The sequence below is a fragment of the Alosa pseudoharengus genome, unplaced genomic scaffold, assembly GCF_046254945.1.
Source record: "Alosa pseudoharengus isolate Yale_2024_CS ecotype anadromous, Long Island Sound unplaced genomic scaffold, YU_APseudo_1.1 YU_APseudo_1.1_scf_1, whole genome shotgun sequence".
Lineage (NCBI taxonomy): Eukaryota > Metazoa > Chordata > Actinopteri > Clupeiformes > Clupeidae > Alosa > Alosa pseudoharengus.
In genome coordinates, this window is record NW_027468564.1 from 11647454 (window position 1) to 11670260 (window position 22807).

Here is a 22807-nt window from a genome sequence, read left to right on the forward strand (position 1 = left end):
GATATGCTAATACTATAACTATTCATATGATACCAGCTAATCATCCAGCCATTGTTCCTGCAGTACAGGTGCTAATACTATAACTATTCATATGACACCTGCTAATCATCCAGCCATTGTTCCTGCAGTACAGGTGCTAATACTATAACTATTCATATGATACCAGCTAATCATCCAGCCATTGTTCCTGCAGTACAGGTGCTAATACTATAACTATTCATATGACACCTGCTAATCATCCAGCCATTGTTCCTGCAGTACAGGTGCTAATACTATAACTATCCATATGATACATGCTGATTACCCAGCCATGGGTCCTGCAGTACAGGTGATAATACTATAACTATCCATATGATAACTGCTGATTACCCAGCCATTGTTCCTGCAGTACAGGTGATAATACTATAACTATTCATATGATACATGCTGATTACCCAGCCATTGTTCCTGCAGTACAAGTGATAATACAATAACTATTCATATGATAACTGCTGATTACCCAGCCATTGGTCCTGAAGTACAGGTGATAATATTGTAGAATGCGAGACAGACAGGTACACTGTACTGTACATTTTACATTTCTGGAACATTTAGTATAACTTCAACTATAATAACAACATTTGATTTCAGCAATGAATTTTGCAAAACCATAATACATTGACATGCTATAATTCCAGCTAACCTAACTGCATGTGGAACATGCATTAAAGTATTCACATACTAGTCTTTAACCAGCATTTAATTGCCGTCATTTCTGAAGCTTTTTCAAATCAGGCATGAGTCTACCCAACACACCATTACAATGGCGGATTCCTAGCCAGTAGTACCATTCAATCATTTTAAGGTTTGTTTTGAGGGACTGAGGGGTTCGATCACTCCTGAGACTCTATATTTATTTTTTGTATGTCTGCCATGCAGGTTCAATATGTTGAGTATGTGTACTGTTTTCTGGATGTACAAAGTTTTGTTTGTGGAAGACTGAGAATTGCCTATACTCATACTAGGAAAGTTGATTCTTGTAGGCACGCCATTCATCTGTGAGGATGGATTCATTGGTCCTGACGTGTTTTCGGATTTGTCGTACACCTTGAAATTCCTGACCAGTTTCAAAATGGGTCTTTTTGTCAAACACACTGAATAGGGACGCCTTTGTATGGAATAAGCCTACTATGAGCCTCACACATACATTTTACAATGGGTTGCATTTACTATCATGGGCATTTTTCATTTTATCATTAATATCACCCTACATGTGTAAAGCACTCAACCTGAGTAATTTTGCCATTCTTGACAAAGTCTTCAAGCTTGCTGCAATCCCAACTGTTATCATATCCAGTTGTTTCAACTGCAAGCCTTGTGCAAACCTTTAGATTTGTGTTTTTTAACTTTTTATTTTGCAGTCTCTATAGCAAGATAATTACGTCATACACTCTGGAATGTTGATGGCTGACCAACACAAAATACTGACATAGTCTCTATAGAAAGATACTTACAGATATGTCATACACTCTGGAATGTTGATGGCTGACCCAGGTACAGGTGCTAATATACCAGGTGTGCCAGTGGTGTAGAATAATAGACAGACAGGTGCACTGGAGGATACTATTAATGCTATGCTGATTATCCAGCCTTTGTTCCTGAAGTACAGGTGCTAATACTTTAACTATTCATATGATAATACTTGATAACCTAGCCATTGTTCCTGAAGTATCGGTGCTAATATTGTGACTATTCATATAACTGAAGATCGTAGGCTACAGTAATAAACAGACCATCTCAGTATTATAGGTTGATCATTTCTGTCCTCAAGTTGAACCTACTGTCCATGCAGGGGCAACAAATCAATCTGTAATTAAATGATATAACAATGTTGTGTAAGGAATAAAAGACACAAAGTTACCAATATTAGCAAAACTCAATTTTATTACAAAACAGTGTTTCACACTACACAAGAAGTAGTCCAGGCAACCTCTGGATGACTGTCCTGCTAGGGAACAAGTCCTTGAGGTCACAGATCAACGTGGCCACCATATTCTACATGTGATTTCCAATCAGAGACACCTGTTTTCCATTGGCCTCCGCTCGATTGGTGCTCCCACCAATATGGCGGCGCTATTGACGTACGCCCTGGAGCCCAATGCGGTGCCTAGCTTTCTAAAATCAATGCTTGTGGTGTCTGAAAGAATGTCTTTGGGTCCTCATTCCTGGCACTCGCTGCACATGCTGTAGACATTCTCACTACATCTCTCAAGTTAGTGTCCGCTGCATCAGCCCTCCTCCGTTCACCTGGCTAAAGTTTACCTGATGAGGATGGGGAGGCTCAAACCACAACAAAGTGACGGCGTTCCAGCTCCTCAACGAATCTTTGAATAAGAAAAACCACAGTATTAAGTGATTAATTAAACTATTTGTATGAAACTAAAGTCACAGAAATGGATAAAACAGCATACATGCTTACAATAACCGAATAAGGGAATACTAGTTTGCCATTCTATTCCAACAATATAACATATCAAAGTAAACGAAAAGTAATGTGAAAGACTGAAAAGTTCAGCCACCAACCTTTTAAATGGATCATCATCATGCACAATTTGACGAAGGACTTGATGACTAAAAAAAATGCCTTTCTCCAGGATTTCCACAGCGTCCTGTTTTGCATGTTCCACCGCTGTCACAATGGCAAATTCGGTACCATTCTTCATGCACACCCTGCGCAGATGCCTTGACAGGTATTTCTGGGTTTTCATGCACACAGGGCACAGCAGATAGGTTCTGTTTACATGTTTCCTGGAAAAAGAAAACAAGACATTGAGTATAATGTCCTACACTCTGAACATTACAAAAGCATAATCATATGTGCTGATTTACAATCAAGTCCCTAAGCAACTATTAGAAACCACAAAGGGAGCAGAAGAACAGCAGCTAAACTGGAAGAAATGGCTTAAAGAAACTGTTATGTAACTTACCTCTTAGGAGCCATTTGTCAGGAATGGATTAAAATAAACAGTAGAAAATGCTTCTCAAGATGTCTGGAGCTCTGAGTCAAAAGCTCAAAGGGAGAAAGTGAAATAAGGCTTGAAATAAAGCTTCAGCAGTAGCAACTGAAATTGCTTTTTTGACTTTTGGTAAAAGCCTAGCTATTTAGAATTATCAACAAAAATGCAATTTTTTTGGCTTGTGACAAGAGAGCAGGCCTCTGTCTTCTGTCTGGAAGAATGATGTCTGATGATCGATCTCTGATGATGGAGAGTTGCTCAGAAGAGAACCAAGGAGATGACTGACCAATGCTGGCCTGTGCTTTTATATGAAATGTGTTGGTGTTGTGACCTGACAGCCCCGCCCACATCCTTGCATTTACAGTACAGTAAACCAAAACTTAATGGCCTCTCCTTTGTTTAGATCAATAGCCATCTGCAGGATCCTCATGGTCATGGAAAACTGGAAAAGTGATGGAATTGTAAAATCCTATTTTTCAGGCCTGTAGAAATCATGGAATTCAGTAAATTCATTTAGAAAAGACCTGAAATGTATTTATTTGTTTTCTTGCTTTTTTACTTGAGCTCGTGCACCAGTACCGAACTGTTGTGCCTCAGTAAAATCTCAAGTTCAGGTTCAACTACTTCCTGTATTTAGCAGCAGTAATGTACAGTATTAATATAATAACAGGATAAGAAAGGAATTTTGTCAAATTCACAAAGTCAAAGCAACAGATTAAAGCAGCAATACAAAATGTACTTAGAGCGGCACACACATCAGATCATCAAATCTTCATACCAAACCCAGTTAAGAAAAGTCTATGTGAGGAGATTTGAAATATAAATATGGAAGCTAACACAAATTGAGTGCCCTAATTCAAAGGTAGCATTTGTTAGCGTTAGTACTTAGTATGATAGCCCAGAGCAGGCCTACAATCTAAACAGAACTGATTAAATTACAGTTGAACACAGCTACTCACTTCTGCATAATTCCATTGCTGAAATGTATTTTTTGACCAATTCTGATCTATGAAACTCCTCAACCATGCCTTGTGGTTGTGAAGGTAATGAAATATCATAATAACTTTTCAACCCTAAAGTTGGAGACCACGTTGAAATTTGGTACAGTTTATTTAAAAAGTGGATTGCTCCTAATTATAAACAGGACTGCCTTGTGTTCGATAATGTCTTTTTTACTGTGATGTTTGGTTTGTCATGTGTTGAGTGAAGAGTTGGTGAGATATCCACTTGAATTTCCCCTGGGGATCAATAAAGTATCTATCTATCTATCTATCTATCTATCTATCTATCTATCTATCTATCTATCTATATCCCACCGAGACAAATGGGTGTGGAGATGGGCACAATTGGAATGTTGATGGCTGACCCAGGTACAGGTGCTAATGTGCCAGGTGTGTAGAATAATAGACAGACAGGTGCACTGGAGGATACTATTCAAATGATATGATATGCTAATACTATAACTATTCATATGATACCAGCTAATCATCCAGCCATTGTTCCTGCAGTACAGGTGCTAATACTATAACTATTCATATGACACCTGCTAATCATCCAGCCATTGTTCCTGCAGTACAGGTGCTAATACTATAACTATTCATATGATACCAGCTAATCATCCAGCCATTGTTCCTGCAGTACAGGTGCTAATACTATAACTATTCATATGACACCTGCTAATCATCCAGCCATTGTTCCTGCAGTACAGGTGCTAATACTATAACTATCCATATGATACATGCTGATTACCCAGCCATGGGTCCTGCAGTACAGGTGATAATACTATAACTATCCATATGATAACTGCTGATTACCCAGCCATTGTTCCTGCAGTACAGGTGATAATACTATAACTATTCATATGATACATGCTGATTACCCAGCCATTGTTCCTGCAGTACAAGTGATAATACAATAACTATTCATATGATAACTGCTGATTACCCAGCCATTGGTCCTGAAGTACAGGTGATAATATTGTAGAATGCGAGACAGACAGGTACACTGTACTGTACATTTTACATTTCTGGAACATTTAGTATAACTTCAACTATAATAACAACATTTGATTTCAGCAATGAATTTTGCAAAACCATAATACATTGACATGCTATAATTCCAGCTAACCTAACTGCATGTGGAACATGCATTAAAGTATTCACATACTAGTCTTTAACCAGCATTTAATTGCCGTCATTTCTGAAGCTTTTTCAAATCAGGCATGAGTCTACCCAACACACCATTACAATGGCGGATTCCTAGCCAGTAGTACCATTCAATCATTTTAAGGTTTGTTTTGAGGGACTGAGGGGTTCGATCACTCCTGAGACTCTATATTTATTTTTTGTATGTCTGCCATGCAGGTTCAATATGTTGAGTATGTGTACTGTTTTCTGGATGTACAAAGTTTTGTTTGTGGAAGACTGAGAATTGCCTATACTCATACTAGGAAAGTTGATTCTTGTAGGCACGCCATTCATCTGTGAGGATGGATTCATTGGTCCTGACGTGTTTTCGGATTTGTCGTACACCTTGAAATTCCTGACCAGTTTCAAAATGGGTCTTTTTGTCAAACACACTGAATAGGGACGCCTTTGTATGGAATAAGCCTACTATGAGCCTCACACATACATTTTACAATGGGTTGCATTTACTATCATGGGCATTTTTCATTTTATCATTAATATCACCCTACATGTGTAAAGCACTCAACCTGAGTAATTTTGCCATTCTTGACAAAGTCTTCAAGCTTGCTGCAATCCCAACTGTTATCATATCCAGTTGTTTCAACTGCAAGCCTTGTGCAAACCTTTAGATTTGTGTTTTTTAACTTTTTATTTTGCAGTCTCTATAGCAAGATAATTACGTCATACACTCTGGAATGTTGATGGCTGACCAACACAAAATACTGACATAGTCTCTATAGAAAGATACTTACAGATATGTCATACACTCTGGAATGTTGATGGCTGACCCAGGTACAGGTGCTAATATACCAGGTGTGCCAGTGGTGTAGAATAATAGACAGACAGGTGCACTGGAGGATACTATTAATGCTATGCTGATTATCCAGCCTTTGTTCCTGAAGTACAGGTGCTAATACTTTAACTATTCATATGATAATACTTGATAACCTAGCCATTGTTCCTGAAGTATCGGTGCTAATATTGTGACTATTCATATAACTGAAGATCGTAGGCTACAGTAATAAACAGACCATCTCAGTATTATAGGTTGATCATTTCTGTCCTCAAGTTGAACCTACTGTCCATGCAGGGGCAACAAATCAATCTGTAATTAAATGATATAACAATGTTGTGTAAGGAATAAAAGACACAAAGTTACCAATATTAGCAAAACTCAATTTTATTACAAAACAGTGTTTCACACTACACAAGAAGTAGTCCAGGCAACCTCTGGATGACTGTCCTGCTAGGGAACAAGTCCTTGAGGTCACAGATCAACGTGGCCACCATATTCTACATGTGATTTCCAATCAGAGACACCTGTTTTCCATTGGCCTCCGCTCGATTGGTGCTCCCACCAATATGGCGGCGCTATTGACGTACGCCCTGGAGCCCAATGCGGTGCCTAGCTTTCTAAAATCAATGCTTGTGGTGTCTGAAAGAATGTCTTTGGGTCCTCATTCCTGGCACTCGCTGCACATGCTGTAGACATTCTCACTACATCTCTCAAGTTAGTGTCCGCTGCATCAGCCCTCCTCCGTTCACCTGGCTAAAGTTTACCTGATGAGGATGGGGAGGCTCAAACCACAACAAAGTGACGGCGTTCCAGCTCCTCAACGAATCTTTGAATAAGAAAAACCACAGTATTAAGTGATTAATTAAACTATTTGTATGAAACTAAAGTCACAGAAATGGATAAAACAGCATACATGCTTACAATAACCGAATAAGGGAATACTAGTTTGCCATTCTATTCCAACAATATAACATATCAAAGTAAACGAAAAGTAATGTGAAAGACTGAAAAGTTCAGCCACCAACCTTTTAAATGGATCATCATCATGCACAATTTGACGAAGGACTTGATGACTAAAAAAAATGCCTTTCTCCAGGATTTCCACAGCGTCCTGTTTTGCATGTTCCACCGCTGTCACAATGGCAAATTCGGTACCATTCTTCATGCACACCCTGCGCAGATGCCTTGACAGGTATTTCTGGGTTTTCATGCACACAGGGCACAGCAGATAGGTTCTGTTTACATGTTTCCTGGAAAAAGAAAACAAGACATTGAGTATAATGTCTTACACTCTGAAAATTACAAAAGCATAATCATATGTGCTGATTTACAATCAAGTCCCTAAGCAACTATTAGAAACCACAAAGGGAGCAGAAGAACAGCAGCTAAACTGGAAGAAATGGCTTAAAGAAACTGTTATGTAACTTACCTCTTAGGAGCCATTTGTCAGGAATGGATTAAAATAAACAGTAGAAAATGCTTCTCAAGATGTCTGGAGCTCTGAGTCAAAGGCTCAAAGGGAGAAAGTGAAATAAGGCTTGAAATAAAGCTTCAGCAGTAGCAACTGAAATTGCTTTTTTAAGCCTAGCTATTTAGAATTATCAACAAAAATGCAATTTTTTTGGCTTGTGATAAGAGAGCAGGCCTCTGTCTTCTGTCTAGAAGAATGATGTCTGATGATCTCTGATGATGGAGAGTTGCTCAGAAGAGAACCAAGGAGATAACTGACCAATGCTGGCCTGTGCTTTTATATGAAATGTGTTGGTGTTGTGACCTGACAGCCACGCCCAAATCCATGCATTTACAGTAAACCAAAACTTAATGGCCTCCCCTTTGTTTAGGTCAATAGCCATCTGCAGGGTCCCCATGGTCATGGAAAACTGGAAAAGTGATGGAATTGTAAAATCCTATTTTTCAGGCCTGTAGAAATCATGGAATTCAGTAAATTCATTTAGAAAAGACCTGAAATGTATTTATTTGTTTTCTTGCTTTTTTACTTGAGCTCGTGCACCAGTACCGAACTGTTGTGCCTCAGTAAAATCTCAAGTTCAGGTTCAACTACTTCCTGTATTTAGCAGCAGTAATGTACAGTATTAATATAATAACAGGATAAGAAAGGAATTTTGTCAAATTCACAAAGTCAAAGCAACAGATTAAAGCAGCAATACAAAATGTACTTAGAGTGGCACACACATCAGATCATCAAATCTTCATACCAAACCCAGTTAAGAAAAGTCTATGTGAGGAGATTTGAAATATAAATATGGAAGCTAACACAAATTGAGTGCCCTAATTCAAAGGTAGCATTTGTTAGCGTTAGTACTTAGTATGATAGCCCAGAGCAGGCCTACAATCTAAACAGAATTGATTAAATTACAGTTGAACACAGCTACTCACTTCTGCATAATTCCATTGCTGAAATGTATTTTTTGACTAATTCTGATCTATGAAACTCCTCAACCATGCCTTGTGGTTGTGAAGGTAATGAAATATCATAATAACTTTTCAACCCTAAAGTTGGAGACCACGTTGAAATTTGGTACAGTTTATTTCAAAAGTGGATTGCTCCAAATTATACACAGGACTGCCTTGTGTTCGATAATGTCTTTTTTACTGTGATGTTTGGTTTGTCATGTGTTGAGGGAAGAGTTGGTGAGATATCCACTTCAATTTCCCCTGGGGATCAATAAAGTATTTATCTATCTATCTATCTATCTATCTATCTATCTATATCCCACCGAGGCAAATGGGTGTGGAGATGGGCACAATTGGAATGTTGATGGCTGACCCAGGTACAGGTGCTAATGTGCCAGGTGTGTAGAATAATAGACAGACAGGTGCACTGGAGGATACTATTCATATGATACCTGCTGATTACCCAGCCATTGGTCCTGAAGTACAGGTGATAATACTATAACTATTCATATGATAACTGCTGATTACCCAGCCATTGTTCCTGCAGTACAGGTGATAATACTATAACTATCCATATGATAACTGCTGATTACCCAGCCATTGTTCCTGCAGTACAGGCGATAATACTATAACTATTCATATGATAACTGCTGATTACCCAGCCATTGTTCCTGCAGTACAGGTGATAACACTATAACTATTCATATGATACCTGTTGATTACCCAGCCATTGGTCCTGAAGTACAGGTGATAATATTGTAGAATGAGAGATAGACAGGTACACTGTACTGTACATTTTACATTTCTGGAACATTTAGTATAACTTCAACTATAATAACAACATTTGATTTCAGCAATGAATTTTGCAAAACCATAATACATTGACATGCTATCATGCCAGCTAACCTAACTGCATGTGGAACATGCATTAAAGTATTCACATACTAGTCTTTAACCACCATTTCATTGCCGTCATTTCTGAAGCTTTTTCAAATCAGGCATGAGTCTACCCAACACACCATTACAATGGCGGATTCCTAGCCAGTAGTACCATTCAATCATTTTAAGGTTTGTTTTGAGGGACTGAGGGATTTGATTTCCCCTGAGACTCTATATTTATTTTTTGTATGTCTGCCATGCAGGTTCAATATGTTGAGTATGTGCACTGTTTTCTGGATTTACAAAGTTTTGTTTGTGGAAGACTGAGAATTGCCTATACCCATACTAGGAAAGTTGATTCTTGTAGGCGCGCCATTCATCTGTGAGGATGGATTCATTGGTCCTGACGTGTTTTCAACACACTGAATATGGATGCCTTTGTATGGAATAGCACTACTATGAGCCTCACGCATACATTTTACAGTGGGTTGCATTTACTATCATGGGCATTTTTCATTTTATCATTAATATCACCCTACATGCAGGGGCGTCATGCAACATTTTTTTCGGGGGGGCCGGTGATTTCTCCCCCAGGAGATTTTGAAATTCTGGCTGCTAAACATACCATTTCAATGCAGTTTGGGAGGGACAGAAATACCTTAACAGAGCAAGCAGCAACCATCCTCTATCTGAGGACTAAGCTAAAGTATCTATTTTGTAAGTTAATGTAAAACACATAGGTTGGTGAAAGAACTGTAAGCTCAAATTCAGCTCATTAAAGCATGTTTAGACACACACATTTACACTTAGGCCTACTACACATGATTTTAAAAAACAGTATCATTGCAGTTGTTATGATTTGATTGATATGTGACCTAAGAACAATCTTACATTAAAAAAGTTGCTGAGGTCTGACTTTGTGGTGCTCAGAAATTAAATTATTTTAATCTTAATTCATGTGATGGACTTTGAAAGAAGTTTGACAGGTTTCAGTGCTGAGTAAGGTTAACCCTAAATATTTGAATATTTTACTAGTAGGCCTAATATATTTTTCATGACCATTATGGCAAGCAATAGGCTACCTCATTTGTAAGTTGCTATCTGCAAATCATGAGCAAGTGACCTGATAATAACCTTAGTTATGAGCACGAGAGAGACTATTATACTTTCTTGCCCTCTACATCACGGTCATAGCGATCCTATATAAAACAACTTTAAGCCTCCTTTTGAACGGGTATCCCTTTTCATTACATGGATTAGCAGCCAGATACGTGAAGAGAACAAGTGGAGAAACATCCAACGCAATGCCTTGGTAGGCCTAATGTTATTAGGTTGGATTTTGTAGTCACTGCAAATCTAACACCCTCGTTTATGAAACTGGAAACAATTGAACCAGGAGACTTTGCCAAATATTTGTAATATTTGTAAGAGTAGCCTAGGCTACGTTATACTGACACCATGTTGGCTAACGTTAACGTAATGCTCTGAATTCGCGGCCAACATCAAATCCATAGTTCTATTTGATCATCAAGTCAAAATTTCCTGGTCAACTACAAATAATTCCACTACTTTTTATTGCTTAGCTAGACTACTTACCACTTCAACACCATTGACTGTATCTGTTTAAACTGTAAATGTAACAGTTCAACTGTTCAAACTGTAGCCTACAGTTAACTGTAACAGTTCAACACAAGCAAAACATTGCGAGCTCAATGCACGTGTGAGTTGTTACGGGAACATACACAGACACCAATTTTAGGAAAAGGGCTGTTGACTGGTCTTCAGCTATTTTGCTACGGTTTATTACACATCTAGAAGAATACATTTGAGTCGGTATAGGCTCTGACTTATTATAGAGCATAATAGGAACAAAGTTATGATAACATTTTTTATCAGGGACGAAAAATCCGAGGGGGCACGTGCCCCCGTAACTTCAATGGCCATGACGCCACTGCCTACATGTGTCAGGCACCAACCTCTCTGAGTAATTTTGCCATTCTTGACAAAGTCTTCAAGCTTGCTGCAATCCCAACTGTTATCATATCCAGTTGTTTCAACTGCAAGCCTTGTGCAAACCTTTAGATTTGTGTTTTTTAACTTTTTATTTTGCAGTCTCTATAGCAAGATAATTACGTCATACACTCTGGAATGTTGATGGCTGACCCACACAAAATACTGACATAGTCTCTATAGAAAGATACTTACAGATATGTCATACACTCTGGAATGTTGATGGCTGACCCAGGTACAGGTGCTAATATACCAGGTGTGCCAGTGGTGTAGAATAATAGACAGACAGGTGCACTGGAGGATACTATTAATGCTATGCTGATTATCCAGCCTTTGTTCCTGAAGTACAGATGCTAATACTTTAACTATTCATATGATAATACTTGATAACCTAGCCATTGTTCCTGAAGTATCGGTGCTAATATTGTGACTATTCATATAACTGAAGATTATAGGCTACAGTATTAAACAGACCACCTCAGTATTATAGGTTGATCATTTCTATCCTCAAGTTGAACCTACTGTTCATGCAGGGGCAACAAATAAATCTGTAATTAAATGATATAACAATGTTGTGTAAGGAATAAAAGACACAAAGTTACCAATATTAGCAAAACTCCATTTTATTACAAAACAGTGTTTCACACTACACAAGATCAAAGTAGTTCAGGCAACCTCTGGATGACCGTGTCCTGCTAGGGAACAAGTCCTTGTGGTCACAGATCAACGTGGCCACCATATTCTACATCTGATTTCCAATCAGAGACACCTGTTCTCCATTGGCCTCCGCTCGATTGGTGCTCCCACCAATATGGTGGCGCTATTGACGTACGCTCTGGAGCCCAATGCGGTGTCTAGCTTTCTAAAATCAATGCTTGTGGTGTCTGAAAGAATGTCTTTGGGTCCTCATTCCTGGCACTCGCTGCACATGCTGTAGACATTCTCACTACATCTCTCAAGTTAGGGTCCGCTGCATCAGCCCTCCTCCGTTCACCTGGCTAAAGTTCACCTGATGAGGATGGGGGGGCTCCAACCACAACAAAGTGACGGCGTTCCAGCTCCTCAACGAATCTTTCAAGAAGAAAAACACAGTATTAAGTGATTAATTAAACTATCTGTATGAAACTAAAGTAACAGAAATGGATAAAACAGCATACATGCTTACAATAACCCAATAAGGGAATACTAGTTTGCCATTCTATTCCAACAATATAACATATCAAAGTAAACGAGAAGTAATGTGTAATACTGAAAAGTTCAGCCACCAACCTTTTGACTGGATCAGCATCATGCGCAATTTGATGAAGGACTTCATGACTAAAAATCCTGCCATTCTCCAGGAGTTCCACAACGTCCTGTTTTGCATGTTCCACCGCTGTCACAATGGCAAATTCAGTACCATTCTTCATGCACACCCTGCGCAGATGCCTTGACAGGTATTTCTGGGTTTTCATGCACACAGGGCACAGCAGATAGTCTCTGTTTGCATGCTTCCTGGAAAAAGAAAACAAGGCATTGAGTATAATGTCCTACACTCAACATTACAAAAGCATAATCATATGTGCTGATTTACAATCAAGTCCCTAAGCAACTATTAGAAACCACAAAGGGTGCAGAACAGCAGCTAAACTGGAAGAAATGGCCTAATGAAACTGTAATGTAACTTACCTCTTAGGAGCCATTTGTCAGGAATGGATTAAAATAAACAGTAGAAAATGCTTCTCAAGATGTCTGGAGCACTGAGTCAAAGGGAGAAAGTGAAATAAGGCTTGAAATAAAGCTTCAGCAGTAGCAACTGAAATTGCTTTTTTGACTTTTGGTAAAAGCCTAGCTATTTAGAATTATCAACAAAAATGCAATTTTTTTGGCTTGTGACAAGAGAGCAAGCCTCTGTCTTCTGTCTGGAAGAATGATGTCTGATGATCTCTGATGATGGAGAGTGGTTCAGAAGAGAATCAAGGAGATAACTGACCAATGCTGGCCTGTGATTTTATATGAAATGTGTTGGTGTTGTGACCTGACAGCCCCGCCCACATCCATGCATTTACAGTAAACCAAAACTTAATGGCCTCCCCTTTGTTTAGGTCAATAGCCATCTGCAGGGTCCCCATGGTCATGGAAAACTGGAAAAGTGATGGAATTGTAAAATCCTATTTTTCAGGCCTAGAGAAATCATGGAATTCAGTAAATTCATTGAAAGCTTTAGAAAAGACCTGAAATGTATTTATTTGTATTCTTGCTAGCCTTTTTTACTTGAGCTCGTGCACCAGTACCGAACTGTTGTGCCTCAGTAAAATCTCAAGTTCAGGTTCAACTTGTGTTGCCCCCTGCAGGTAACCCCCAGAACCTAGTCAACGTCAGCCGTTTCTCAGACGTAACCCCAGGCCTAGGCAGTTAAAACCCACCATACCTCCCTTGAGGTTATTGTAGATAGCAGGGACCTACTGTCGAGTGAAGTCGCACGTCTTCCCTCTGCGGCGCAGATAACCTTTTTGCTCCTATTTTTAAATATCCCCCTTGGAAGTTGATCAGGCTTCCGTGGTGGATTTATTGAGATGTTTATGAAATAAGGAGCGACTACGCCTAGGTCTCGAACAGTTGGCTAACTTGCGAAGATGTTTGACCCTAGAATTTATCTAGAGACACAGGTTATAGGCTACTTCTTGCTTAGGTTTTTAAAGAGTGGAGACCTTCTTACCGTCCTTCAGTATAAAGTCACGCTGACCTAAGTCTTAGAAAAGACAGATGAATAACCACAGAAGAGACAAGTTATCTTACCCTCCTGCTGGAATTCGTAGAAAAACCAAGAAAAGACAAAAATACTGCTTGAAGAATTAGATGCCAAGATTAAATGAGTTCTTTACTTTTCAGCACTTTGGTGATGATAAAATGCGGCGTAATATCCACTTGCAGGTTACAATGTTGTAAAAAGAGTAAATCCACAAAATAGGAAAATAGTAAATCCACAAATGGAGAAGAGATTACAATAAAAATGAGTAAATCCACAAATGGAGAAGAGATTACAATAAAAATGGTAAATCCACAAATGGAGAAAAAGAGAATATACGGAAAGAAAGTAAGTCCTCAAAAAAGGGAAAAAGTCAGCTGATTGTCTTCTGCAGTCACTCTCTGTCGGAGTAGCAGGTCTGATATCTGCAACAGGTTCCACTGAGTTTCGGTCCGCGACTCAGCCTGGCACGACGTCCAACACTTTGCTTCTCAACGAATTTCGGAGGACGAATTCTAACAACCGCACACGACATCATAAAGCAAAAACCCAACGAGGTGAAGGAAGGAAAAAAAAAAGAAGAAGCAGCCCGATCATTTAGTTCAGCCCCTATTTATACTAGGTAGACTTGTCCTCCCCCACACATTCCTAAGGCAAATCAATCTTTCCCACGACAGTTTAGAACCTTCTAAAAGTTCCCACGAGGGCTGGGAATATTCTCACGTTAGCTGGGAACATAGCTGGGAATATTCTCACGGCAGTTTGGGAATATAGCTGGGAATATTCTCACAATAGCTAACACATTCTAGAAGCCACTGATCTTACCCAACAATCTAAAATGACACACCTTACTTCTCCGGGTTACATTTTGGAGATGATACATTACATTCAGGTTTACAGATAGTTTCCAGAGGTTACGCAAACAGTTTACATTCAATGGCAATTATAACCATGTGACACATTACATTTAGCAACATACACTTTTACAGTCATCAAGGGAGATCGGTTACATTCTTACAGGTTACAAACACTTATGGCATTAACCCTTCACACAATGCAATCTGAATACATTCAATTAAACAGTTTAAGGCACTTTATCCATTTCACAGTTTGAGACATACAATTCTTTACATGCATAATTCCCTAGACTTTACAAGGTCAGGCTACTACAATACTTGTAATGATACATTTCATTCATCGCACTTTATTATTTATTATGAGGTCATTGTTTGCAGCTATGGTTCATTTTCCATTCTTTTATTCACATTCAATAATCATCAACTATTTCTGAGGTCAGGGTAATCTGGTTCAGTAATCCAGCACATTGTTCAACATCTGCTTCAAAACATTCATTCACTTCCACGCTTTCAGGTGAACTTAATTCAAGAGTAGGTTGCAAGGTCATTGGTTTAACATTACGATTCAATTCCTGGTCAGTTTCTTTCCTAATTTGTCTAATCATATTTTCTAGATCAGAGAGATTACCTTGATAGCTAGCGCTGAATCTAGCCTTTCTGCGTTTTCGCCTTGTAAGACGTATTGCATTTGTGCTATCGCTCTGTGGTCCATACGGTCGGTGTCCTGGCAACACGTCAAACTACTTCCTGTATTTAGCAGCAGTAATGTACAGTATTAATATAATAACAGGATAAGAAAGGAATGCTGTCAAATTCACAAAGTCAAAGCAACAGATTAAAGCAGCAATACAAAATGTAATTAGAGCGGCACACACATCACATCATCAAATCTTCATACCAAACCCAGTTAAGAAAAGTCTATGTGAGGAGATTTGAAATATAAATATGGAAGCTAACACAAATTGAGTGCCCTAATTCAAAGGTAGCATTTGTTAGCGTTAGTACAAATAGTATGATAGCCCAGAGCAGGCCTACAATCTAAACAGAATTGATTCAATTACAGTTAAACACAGCTACTCACTTCTGCATAATTCCGTTGAGTGCTGAAATTTATTTTTTGACCAATTCTGATCTATGAAACTCCTCAACCATGCCTTGTGGTTGTGAAGGTAATGAAGTATCATAATTAATAACTTTTCAACCCTAAAGTTGCAGACCACATTGACATTTTGTACAGTTTATTTCAAAAGTGGATTGCTCCTAATTATACACAGGACTGCCTTGTGTTCGATAATGTATTTTTTTACTGTGATGTTTGGTTTGTCATGTGTTGAGTGAAGAGTTGGTGAGATATCCACTTGATTTTCCCCTGGGGATCAATAAAGTATTTATCTATCTATCTATCTATCTATCTATCTATCTATCTATCTATCTATATCCCACCGAGGCAAATGGGTGTGGAGATGGGCACAATTGGAATGTTGATGGCTGGCCCAGGTACAGGTGCTAATGTGCCAGGTGTGTAGAATAATAGACAGACAGGTGCACTGGAGGTGTGGATTCACACTGCCTGATGTTGTTTGGAAGTGAGTTCTATAGCTTTGGGGCTGTGTGTGAGAACGCTCTCCCATGGTGCTGAGGTTCATCTTGGGCACCTTGAGCAGACCAGCTGATGAGGATTGCAGCGAGCGTGAAGGGGTGTAGCTCTCCAAGAGGTAGGTGATATAATTGGGAGCAAGGTTATGCAGGGCCTTATATGTCAACAGTAAGATCTTAAACTGGACTCTCTGGGTAACTGGTAACCAGTGTAGCTGCAACAGTACAGGTGTTATGTGGCTTGTGGACTTTGTGCCTGTTACTATCCTGGCTGCAGAGTTCTGGATTATTTGGAGGCGGTGGAGTGATTTCTGTGGAATGCAGGTGATAATAACAATGATGTATAAGGAATAAAAGACACAAGGCTTCTGGATATCACTTTTCAATTATATTGCAGATTACAATGTGGACAGTTATCGGATATAACCAGTTTTGTACTTCCATTTGCTATTTATGGCCTGCAGGCCTCACTGACCTGAGCTCATGCAAGTCAGAAAGGGGAAGATTCTATCAGGGAAAGGTTCCAGTGGGGGCTGGCATAGAAGCAAAGAGATGGAGTGAAGGTGTGTTTGTGTATGTGTGTTAATGTACAGAAGCACATATACAGTCCATCTGATCAATAAGTATGTGCCTGGACTCAATTTTATACATTGACCACTTTCTCACCCATTCATTTCTAATGGCCGGTCATTGACCGGAAATACACATGGGTGTTCTAAAGTTAAATAATACACTCAAATTGTTATGAAAATCTTCAACATTTGTTTTGTGTGTTCAGATGCCCTGCATTAAAAAAGTCAAGGAGCCTCATGATGGTCAGAATAAGTTTCTTAATTTTTTGACTAAAGAATTGTCAATCGGTCACATTTGACCGTGAACACAACAGGAGGGTTAAAATCTTCCGAAAATAACAAACACCATGTTTGTGTGTATACCCATGTTGGAAACTTTCAGCTCACACCTCCACCCTACCCAACCCCATTTGTGATGTTCCTCCAAATGTAGCTTTCAGCTCACACCTCCACCCCACCCCCACCCAACCCCATTTGTGATGTTCCTCCAAATGTAGCTTTCAGCTCACACCTCCACCCCACCCCCACCCAACCTCCTGTGTGATGTTCCTCCAAATGTAGCAGTAGCCTACCTGAAGACCATCAGGTGTGCAAATGGTGCTCATACACATATCCCATAATCCTCTGTGGTTCTGATTTGCATTCCAAAAGGCCTTGGAGCTGATTGGGTGGATCTGAATTCAGTAGCTCACTGGAACAGAGGAAGCCTTCTAGACACACTAGAGTGGAGTCAGATTACATTACTGGTAGTCAACATCTGACTGCATTTTTTTAGGAAACACCACTGGAAATTGAAATGTCAGGATTACCATCACAACTATCCATGTCAGTGAAGAAGGAGATCAAATGAGAAGAGCTTTTCTTCATGACTATCTGTGTATATGACTTTGAATGGAAAAATAACACTAATATCAAGCAGGAAAAAGCTTTAAGGAAGAATGGAGCCTAACCTCCTTTCAGTCAAGTTGAGCTATGGTCATGTCCACCATCAAATGTGTCATCTAGCCAATTGCTCTACAACAGAGGTTAAGTGGGGGTAGGGTGGAGGTGTGACATTAAAAGTGATCCATTAGATGGAGGTTAAGTGGGGGTAAGGTGGAGGGGTGACATTAAAAGCGAACCATTAGAAGGTGTTGGGTTTCCATGCTTTCTTCAAGCTTTTCGTGCTTGGTGTCTGTGCTATTTCTTCCATTTAAAGTCATGTAAGAATATTTTATGGACACATGCAGTCTTTGTCTGAATGTAAGTGTGTGTTTCTGAAATCATACAGTAAAAATATGATACCACGTCTACAAATATGTATGAGGCCTCGAGCTAAAATAAGTTAATGAACTTAATTTTGTCACTAGACCTCAAGCTGGACTGGGGCAGAAGACCCCCTAGGGGGGTACGGGCGCATACTCCCTCGTAAGAAAATGTTGTTATATTTTAACGTTTAAATGTGTCAATCTGGTACACTTTGAAACAAATCAAGCAAGAAGTTTACAACCACAAAATTGTATTGCATAAATTATTTTGAATGGTTTTAGGGACAGCACTAATCGTTGTGGTTAGGTGTTATCGGCAACATCCCCCAGTAAATAGCTTCTGAGTGACTATCATCAGCAATTGTAGTATAACAGGTATTGTATAAAATTAGTTAAACAGCTAGGTTGATGCACAAGAGATATTAAACATTTAATCACTGACCTCAATGTCCAGCTCATATCAGATGCTTTCTAATAGTCTAGCAATTTCATTTGGTCTAATCATATTGGCTCATTATGTGCATGTTGCTATTGCTAGTTTATAATTGAATTAGTTACCATTTCAACTCGTAAAGGATAAAGTTGTGTGACAACAGAGAAGGTTGCAGTTTGGTGAGCTAACTATTTTTATAGGCTGTAGTTATGCCCCTTGAAACCCCCGTAGGCAACAGTTAGCGCATCAGTTATGCCTTTAAAGGCTTATCGTATACTTTTTCACCTGAATTTTGAATGTGATTCGGGACAGAACCGGTAACCAGTGAAGCTGAGATATATAATAGGGGTTATATGAGCAGAACGCGGGCAATGTTCTGGACGTGAAAGAATGCAGTTTTAGTGAGGGATTTAATGTGGGGTTCGAAACTGAGTGAGGGGTCAAGCAGTTTGCAAAACAGGAGCAGACAATTGTACCATCAATGTTCAGACTGAGACTATGAGATTTGGACAGTTGAGGTTTTGGAATTGAAGGCCATGTCTACCGATGACTTGGCCAAGGGTCAGGATATATAAGGAAGAGGAAGGGCCCAAGAATAGAACCCTGGGGGAAACCACGAGTGACAGTGGATGTGGCAGACTTGTGTGGACCCAAAGTGACAAACTGAAACCAGTGGGGGGTTATGTCTATTTTTTTTTTGTTGTGCAAAATTGCAAATATTCTTTTCAGACTTCATTTCAGAGGTAACAATTTTGCAGGTTTTTATTACCTCTGCGAGAGCTTGATCTCCACGTATTACGGCACTGCACTCTGCCACAAAATTACCAATTGTACCCTTACTGACACGCTTCAGGGAAATAACTTGACAAATGTAAATGTAAACATCAAGATAAAATGTACAAATTTAGTGGAACATTTAACACAAAATAAATGGACATTTAAACATATATATTGTGCATAATTGCAAATAGTCTTTTCAGACTTCATTTCAGAGGTAACAATTTGCCATTGTTTTTTTTTTTTTGTTTTTGTTGTTGGAGAGCTGGATCTCCATGTATTATGACACTGTAGCCTAGAAATCTAGATGCACCCTAGCAGCAGCAAATGTAATTGGGCATTGGCAGCAATAGTGTTCCTGTCCACCCCTACCTTTCTGAAAGCAGTAGACATCACCCCGTATTTCTTGTACATCTTGAGAATCCTCTTGTAACGGGACAGCACTTGTGTCAGGATATAGGCTGCAAATCAAAGTACATACAATTAATGATATTTCTATAATTTGTTAATCTATTGTGTACCCAAAGTTCTGTGCACCAAACTGAGAGCTGCAGAGAGAAAATGGCACAAATCTAAACTAACTGATGACATCAAAAAACTACCAGACACTCTTATCTTCCTTCTCAGGTCTCTGAATTCCTTTCACAGAACAGCCTTCTTGATCCAAATCAATCTGGGTTCAAGAGTGGCCACTCAACCGGAACGGCTCTGCTGTCCATAACGAAAGCCTTAAATGAAGTGAGGGCGATCATCAGTACTCATTCTGCTTGACTTATCGGCTGCCTTTGACACAGTTCAATCACAGCATCCTTCTCTCTGTACTCTCAAACATGGGAATCTCCAAATCTGCTCTCTTCGGTTTGAATCCTACCTCACAGGACACTTGTTTAACGTATCCTGGCTTCAACAACTGTATGCACCTCACCATCTCACCTCAGGGGTCCCTCAGGGCTCAGTGCTCGGCCCCCTTGTCTTTGTTATCTACTCCAGTGTTTTTCCACCACTCTGCCGGGGCACACTAGTGTGCCGTGAGAGATCTTCAGGTGTGCCGCAGAAAATTGCCCAAATGTCACTCACTGGTCCAGAAAAGCAACTGTTGCATCAATGAATTTACAACCACATGCTCTCATTGATTGTATGATTGCACTATTTGCGGTATGCAGGCATTGTAAAATGGGGGCCCCATATCCAGTATTCACAGAATCATCACATATCCAGTTCAAAACAACAACTAAATTAGATATAGTCACCTACAAATGAAACAGAGGGCGCTTGTTTTATTGAGCAGGTCTTGCATAGAAGCCATAATAAGGTAGCCTGACGAGCCAAACCCACATTAAAATGTAGGGTCTGGGCACTCACCATTCGCAGTGTTCAGTCCTAGGGGCGGGATAATCAGTTGTCTTTCAAATTCCCCCTGCACGCAATAGGACAGTGCTATGAGTCCCAGGCGTTAGTTGGCTAGTTCAAACTTTTGCCAACTTAATAAAAGCTTAACTCGTGTTTTGCCAACTTAATAAAAGCTTAACTCGTGTCACACTGTTTGCCAACAGCAATATCCATCTGATTTGTTTTCAAGTAGCAGGGAATTCAAGCCAAACCGTTGCAGATCTGCCATTAATCATTATGTTAAGCCCGCCTAACGACTAGATACACGATTTGATTGGCCTGATAGAAGTTTAATTTTTCGAGATCACAAGCCAATGGAGAGTTGCTAGACTAGCCCTGGCAGCAAATGTAATTTAGGATCTAGGATGCGTCTAGATTTCTAGGCTAGTAATAAGGCCATATCCGTGTATTATTTGACATTTTAGGCTATGGTATGTTTATTTTTTCTTCACACAGGATGTTAGTGTGCCGTGGGACATTTTAGGTGTCAAAAGTGTGCCGTGGTACAAAAAAGGTTGAAAAACACTGATCTACTCCACCTCTTTGGGACAGACATAGTGATCCTTGATGACTAGGGGCACTATCATTAGCAACACTTTCTACATACTATCTACATATCAACAGTGTTGGGAGTAATGCGTTACAAAGTAACACGTTACTGTAATTCCACTACTTTTAGTGGTAACGAGCATGTAACGAAGTATTTTTGTAAATCCAGTAACGCAATTACATTTACTGAAATTTCAAAGAGTTCATTACTTGCGTTACTCTGTTGATCTTTAATGAACGACTGCAGACAAGATGCACATTTGCTGCTTTGTCTCCCGACCTTAGCTGTGTTTCCAGCGATTGTGTTTCCTGTTTAGATTGCAGATGCATTCTTTACAGTTAATAGGAGCCTCCTCACATTCCTCCTTATTTCGGATTAATGCTAAAACACACAAGAGTGCATAGCGCTACAATTTAAATGGGCATCTTAAAAGCCTTTTCCCTTTCGTTTCCATCTCGTAAGCTCCACTACAGTAAAAGCGCATTGTTGTTTATCTCCGCTCTTTTTCGCCTATTGCGCAAAAGCCTCGTTATATCAATTTCTCATTCTTACAACATAGCCACGCCACAACACCAATAGGCTACGGTAGCCTATATATAGCCTTGGCACAAGCAAGCACACGTTTAACTCGAGAGGAAAATGCAGATTTCACTTACCAGATAAAGAAACCTCCAAATAGCCTACCGTACGTAAAAGCGACTTGAGTTATTTGCACAGTAGGCTATGTTTACATCGGAATTGACGTCCATGGTGTTATGGATTCATTTGTCTGCGACGGAACATGCAACTTCTCTCTGGAACACCTTATCAGCTGAAGAGTAACCTTCTGCATAGTGCGCGACAATCCCAAACTCTCGGATGCATTAGAACTTATTTCGGTAGGTCAGCACTTGTGCAGCGCAGGCTTTTCCCAAACTGGTGGTGCTTAAAATGCTATATAATACAACTGCGTTCAAAGCAGGATGAGGATAACCTAAGGTTATGTGTGTGTGAGCAGACAATAACTGCTTTGAAAATAGGCCATTTAACATTGTTTCACATTACATCCCATTGAACGAATTCCATGTAGCCTACAGAAGGATTGCAATAATAATGATAATAATAACTTATTACTATATTGCAGAAGGCAAGTAGTAGGCAAGCAGTAGGCAGTGTACTGTACATATCTATCAAACCACCTAGATGGTGAGGGTGGTGCAAAACAAGGTCAGGGAGGCCTTCATGCATTGTAGAATGTTTTGTGGTCGGAAAAAGTTTGAGAACTCATGCACAAGGCTATTGATTTGAAGGCCCGTTGAAACTACAATAAATAGGTCCAAAAATTAGGTTTATTGTGTGTGTGACTGTTCAGTACTGTTCATATTGACATTTTAAAA

At 39.5% G+C, this 22807-nt stretch overlaps 1 pseudogene; it reads right to left on the reverse strand.

Annotated features, from left to right (window-relative positions):
* Positions 1-22807, reverse strand: part of LOC143137593 (uncharacterized) — a 288160-nt pseudogene that overhangs the window by 66124 nt on the left and 199229 nt on the right.